Genomic DNA, 6,089 nt, shown 5'->3' on the forward strand with positions numbered 1-6,089 from the left:
GTAGGAACAAGCCCCCGCGACTTCCAGCCAGCCGGCCTCAGCCTCCTCGCCTGGCCCAGAGCCGCAGACAGGCTCCCCCCCCCCCCCCCCCCCCCCCCCCCGCGGGGCAGGGCCTCCCGGGACAGAGAGCCACTGGCAAAGCCCCCTCCCGGCCACGGAAGTGGAAGCCACGAGGCTCGTCTCCTCCGCACTCCCACCCACCGTGGCAGGAGCAGGCCCTCGCTGGGACCCTCATCGGATTTCCCCGCCGGCCTGTCAGCCCCAGACGCATCCCGCGGGGGCTTTTTGTCCGCTTTGCGGGGCAAAATACAAATGTGAGGCCTTTGGTTAAAAAATTGTGAATAATCACAGGATGGTAGCATCCACCCTGCACGGGCCTGTGGGACTGCAGGTCCGGGCCCTGTCCACCTAGCGCTCGCTGCCCAGTCTGTGCGGTGGCCTATAGACAGTCCCCTCCTCTCTGGTCCTGGCCTCCCTCTGGGTCCACCCCCAAGACTGGCTCACTTCAGCCCTCAGAGCCCCAAAGGGGGGCCACGGTCCCGGGCCCCGTCCTGTGTGTCAGGGAGATGCCAGTATGGGCTTCTGTGGTCGGTGTCCAGCTCTGGCCAAGATGACCAGGCTCCCGCGGCCCGGAAGTCAGGAGGGCCTGGGGCAAGGTCATGTTTGAGGTGTGGCCTTGCAAGTGCACAAGCCTGCTGACAGCCTCCCCGCCCGTCCCAGAGCCACCGGCACAAGAGTTGGCAATCGAGGAGTTTTGGCTGAAAGGACCCTCAGACCTGGCCAGTTGGGGCTGTGGGGACGCGCTGGATGCCCCTGCAGTCCCGCTGCCCTGAAGAGGCAGGAGTGCAGCATGGTCAGAGCCACAGCCAGAGCCGCCCAGGCTTCTGACTTTCCCACCTGCTCCCTGCGAGGCTCCAGGCCTCTGGCTCTTCACCTGCAAACAGGTGACAAGACCTTCTCAGCTCATGGCGCCTACAGAGGCCACCAAGGCCCTGGGTGACAGGCCCCATCACCTTCTGCCGTCCTGTCCTCTCCCGCTCCCTGCACATGTGGCTCCAGGGACACGAACCCTCCACGGATCGTCAGACACACCAGGCCCGGTGCTGCCCCAGGGCCTTTGCACTGGCCGTGGCCGCAAACGGGAACTTTCTTCCTCAGAGAACTGCACGGTTTTCTCCTTTTCTTTGGAGTCTTCCCTCAAATGTCATCTTTTCAAATAAGCTGCTCTGACCCCTCCCTTGCTTCCCCCGCCCTGCCCCTGCCTGCACCCCAACCTCCCTTTTGTCTCTTCCACCTCCACCTTCACCTTCTAGCAGACAAGATCTGGCCTGTGTTGGTGATGCGCCTCGTCTTCTCCTGCTGGGACACAAGCCCACAAAGGCAGGTCCCGCTCACTCCCCTTCTCTGACGTGTGCCCAGGCTCTAACCACGGCCCGGCGCATGGCAGATGCCCAGCAAAATCTGTCAACGCTGAACAAATAGGGTTTTTGCGAGGGACAGGATGCTGCTGGCAGTGGCGGGCTGCAGCTGGCTCACCCTGGCTTCTGAGGGCTGCTGGCTACATTTTCAGGCACAGACATTATTAACAATGAAATGATCTAAGTTGACAATGAAGTAAGTTCTATTCAGACAAATACATCTCATATCTCCCCAATGACTTCACTGCCTTTCGTTCTTACCACGCTCTTGGGGCGACTTACATCTCCTGCGTCTGTGTGGCGGGGGCTCGGGCTCAGGTGGGCTCCTGCGCATCTGGCCCCGGCTCCCTGCTCGGCGTCCTCGTGCCGGCAGCTGGCGGGAGTGTTTACACCACGGGAATGGGCCACCGCTGCAAGGCGTGGCTGGACGTCCTGCTTCGTCGATCGTCCAGACTTAAGAAAGTGACGGAAAAGAATGTTCACGGTGCAGGGAAAACGGAGAAGCGCCTCACGCCTGGAGCTGTTTTGCTGTGAATGGCTCAAAATTTGGGGACAGATTCCTTCAGTATCAAAAAAAAAACTCTGATTCCGCAAAGGAGTCGCTCACATCCTTAGGAGCAGGTGGAGCGGACATACCCCGCGCCTCCCTTTCATTTCAGTTTACGACCAGCGTCCCCGGCGCCCACGTCAGCACCGCACTCGTTCATCAGGGGCGAACGCAGGTTGGCTCCTGACCCAAGAGTTGGGGCAAAAAGAGTCAACGGAAGCGTTCTGTGAACCGATGGGTTCTATGGGGTTCACAGTAACGAACTTGTGTATTTTATCATAATTTGTAAATTGCATGCTGATTTGTAGAATTCGTATCAGTGAAATTTATATGTTTTCTCCCCAGAGAAGAGGTTGCTGATGCTAAACATTCACCAGGGCCTCGTGCTGCCCAGCCGAGGAGGCGGCTCGATGGTGGTGAAGAAAGGCCGCGTGGAGGACAGTGGGCCCAGGGGTGGATGCGGCCGCGGGCGGCCCCGCAGAGGGCACAGGGGTGGGAGGAGAGGCCCGGCCGGGGACCCGGGGTGGTGAGAGGCCTCCGCTGTGGCCGCACACATGCCCAGGATGTCGGGCCCCCGAGGCCTGTCCTGAGGGCAGATGGCCCCGAGGTCCTTGGGGCGGCCCCTGGCTGCTCTGTCCGTCCTCCCAGCTTGTCCGGGACCTCGGGTCCCGGGACTGATACTGGCCACTCTCCGGCCTCCCTTTCTGCAGGAGCCGAAGGCCGGACCCCCAGCCCTGACCCTCCTCCTGCTGAGGAGGCTTGGTTTGGTTTTGTTTTGTTCTGTGTGTTTGCATGCGGTGTGGTGAGAGGGAGTCAGAGGCGGCCTCACCGAGTGGGATCCGTGTGATCTCCGTGTGATCTCCGTGTGAGCTCCGTGTGATCTCCGAGTGATCTCCGTGTGAGCTCCGAGTGAGCTCCGAGTGATCTCCGTGTGAGCTCCGTGTGAGCTCCGAGTGAGCTCCGTGTGAGCTCCGTGTGAGCTCCGTGTGATCTCCGAGTGAGCTCCGTGTGAGCTCCGAGTGATCTCCGTGTGATCTCCGTGTGATCTCCGTGTGATCTCCAAGTGAGCTCCGAGTGAGCTCCGTGTGAGCTCCGTGTGATCTCCGAGTGAGCTCCGTGTGAGCTCCGAGTGAGCTCCGAGTGATCTCCGTGTGATCTCCGAGTGAGCTCCGTGTGAGCTCCGAGTGATCTCCGTGTGATCTCCGTGTGATCTCCGTGTGATCTCCAAGTGAGCTCCGAGTGAGCTCCGTGTGAGCTCCGTGTGATCTCCGTGTGAGCTCCGTGTGATCTCCGTGTGATCTCCGTGTGATCTCCGTGTGAGCTCCGTGTGAGCTCCGTGTGATCTCCGTGTGAGCTCCGTGTGAGCTCCGAGTGAGCTCCGAGTGAGCTCCGTGTGATCTCCGTGTGATCTCCGTGTGATCTCCGTGTGAGCTCCGTGTGAGCTCCGTGTGATCTCCGTGTGAGCTCCGTGTGAGCTCCGTGTGAGCTCCGTGTGATCTCCGTGTGAGCTCTGTGTGAGCTCCGAGTGATCTCCGTGTGAGCTCCGAGTGAGCTCCGTGTGAGCTCCGAGTGATCTCCGTGTGAGCTCCGAGTGAGCTCCGTGTGAGCTCCGTGTGATCTCCGTGTGAGCTCCGAGTGAGCTCCGTGTGAGCTCCGAGTGAGCTCCGTGTGAGCTCCGTGTGATCTCCGTGTGAGCTCCGGCTGAGCACGGGCTCCGGGAGGGCAGGATTCGGGCGTCTGGAGCCTCTATTCTGGGTCTTCGGCTCCCCGCCTGCGAAGAGGATCTTTGAACGAACGCCAAGCCCGGTGCCGGCCTTGGACACATGGGGGGCCGGGGGAGCCTGGCTGGGCAGGGTGCGGCTAGCGCACACCCCCACCCCCACCCCTGGAGCAGCAAGCTGGGGCGAGGAGGCCGCGAGGGGCGGCCAGGGCGCCAACCAGCTTCTGAGAGCCACTTATGTTTGTGTGTGGGGTGGGGCCCCCCCGAGTTATGTGCCCGGGATAGAAGCTCCTCAAGATTGTGTCTGGGCAGCTCTGATATCACTGTGAGATGGGGAGCTGGGGTTCTGGCTGGGGAGCCGGGGTTCTGGCTGGGGTTCTGGCTGGGGTTCTGGCTGGGGAGCTGGGGTTCTGTCTGGGGTTCTGGCCGGGGTTCTGGCTGGGGAGCCGGGGCTCTGGCTGGGGAGCTGGGGTCCTGGCTGGGGTTCTGGCTGGGGAGCTGGGGTTCTGTCTGGGGAGCTGGGGTCCTGGCTGGGGTTCTGGCTGGGGAGCTGGGGTTCTGTCTGGGGTTCTGGCCGGGGTTCTGGCTGGGGAGCCGGGGCTCTGGCTGGGGAGCTGGGGTCCTGGCTGGGGTTCTGGCTGGGGAGCCGGGGTTCTGGCTGGGGAGCTGGGGTCCTGGCTGGGGTTCTGGCTGGGGAGCCGGGGCTCTGGCTGGGGAGCCGGGGTTCTGGCTGGGGTTCTGGCTGGGGTTCTGGCTGGGGAGCTGGGGTTCTGTCTGGGGTTCTGGCCGGGGTTCTGGGGATAGCAGTTTGGGTTTCCAGGGGATTCGCTGAACGCCCGGATGCTGGTCACGCCGAGCCCGGCCCACACGGACGGTGAGGCAAGCGACGCGTGACTCTTGACAGCATTTTCGGGAGATGAGTGGGCGGCAGAGGGTGGGAGGGAGGAACAGGCAGGCGGAGCGGGTTTTGCAACAGCGCAGACCGGAGCCATCACCGCCTGAGCGGGTGGCGCCGTGGTCAGAGCCACAGGCCCGGGGGCCACGCGGGCAGAGCAGGAGGTCACGGCTCGGGCAGGTGGCGTTGAGGTGACCAGGGGACGGCTGTGAGGCAGGACAGTTAGGAGCCACTGGGAGGTCCGGGCCCCAGGCTCCTCCTCCGCGAAGTGGACCGAGCGTGGCCACCCCCAGGCCCCGGGGAGAGCAACCCGGGACGTCAGCCTGTGGGCACCGGCCCTGCTCTGTGCTCGTGTCGGAACAGCTGGGGCGGCCACTCTGCGAGGAGCCGAGGGAAGGGGACCGGGCCGGGCTGGGGGTGACCGAGGAAGGGCAGCCTTGCAGGGAGGGACACAGTCAGGAGGGCAGAGCCCGAGGCCGCGGGACGGACAGGGGGAGGGAGGAGGGAGAGCAGCGGCAGCGGCAGCGGCGGGGCGGGCGGGGCTTGCGGGGCAGGCAGAGAGGAGCTGAGCATGGAGGCTGCAGGTCAGCGCTGTCTGGGGTGTGAGTTGGCACCAAGGGGGCCTGGGGGACAGCCCCCCCGCTTCACCTGGGTGTGGCATCTTCTGCCTCTGTTTCCCTCCTCTCCTTTAAAATGCATATAATTGATGTCAGAGAGGAAGGGAGAGGGAGAGAGAGAGAAAAACATCCATGATGAGAGAGAATCACTGACCGGCTGTCTCCTGCGTGCCCCACACTGGGGATCGAGCCCGCAACCCGGGCCTGTGCCCTGACCGGGAATCGAACTCTGACCTCCTGGCTCCTAGGTGGACGCTCAGCCCCTGAGCTACTCCGCTCTTTTGTTTTTTAATTTTTTTACCACAGCCACGCCCTGTTTTTGTTTTTGTTTTTTCCTAAAAACCAGACAGCAGTTAAAAGCCGCCCCACACCCAGGGCTGGACGGCGGGAGGTGGAGCCTCTGTGCTTGCGCCGATTGTCTCAGGTTCTATTTGAGGGGCCACTTCTTTGACCCCCCAGGTCCTGGGATGCAAGTGAACGTGGAGGAGGGGCCGCCAGCATCACCCGAATGCACACCCACCTTCCACCGCCGAAGACGCCCCCTCCTTGAGAGGGTGGGTGTGGGTGGGGTCCCGCGCCCCCTCCCCCCCGCAGGGCTAGCCTGCAGCACGGCCCCTCCACCCCCAGCTCCTCCAGGACTTTGCCCGTGGCCTCTTCTCTCTGGTCCGCAGCGGCTCCTCCGTCGAAGGCCTTTCTGCTCACAGCTGGCGCTCCGGTGGCCTCCTCCTGTGACCCCGCGACCCCGCTAGCTGGCTGCCCTAGTTTGCTGCTTCCTCCGGTTTGAGTGGGTTGGTCTGCGGTGGAGTTGGGCTCAGGGGCGCTCAGAGATCCTCAGGTGCAGACCCGGCTCGCACACCGCCTTCCAGAAATGCCCCGCCCCCCCCCCCCCAAC

This window comes from Myotis yumanensis, unplaced genomic scaffold, assembly GCF_028538775.1.
Source record: "Myotis yumanensis isolate MYYU_CA2020_CCGP unplaced genomic scaffold, mMyoYum1.0.hap1 SCAF_16, whole genome shotgun sequence".
Taxonomy (NCBI): Eukaryota; Metazoa; Chordata; class Mammalia; order Chiroptera; family Vespertilionidae; genus Myotis; species Myotis yumanensis.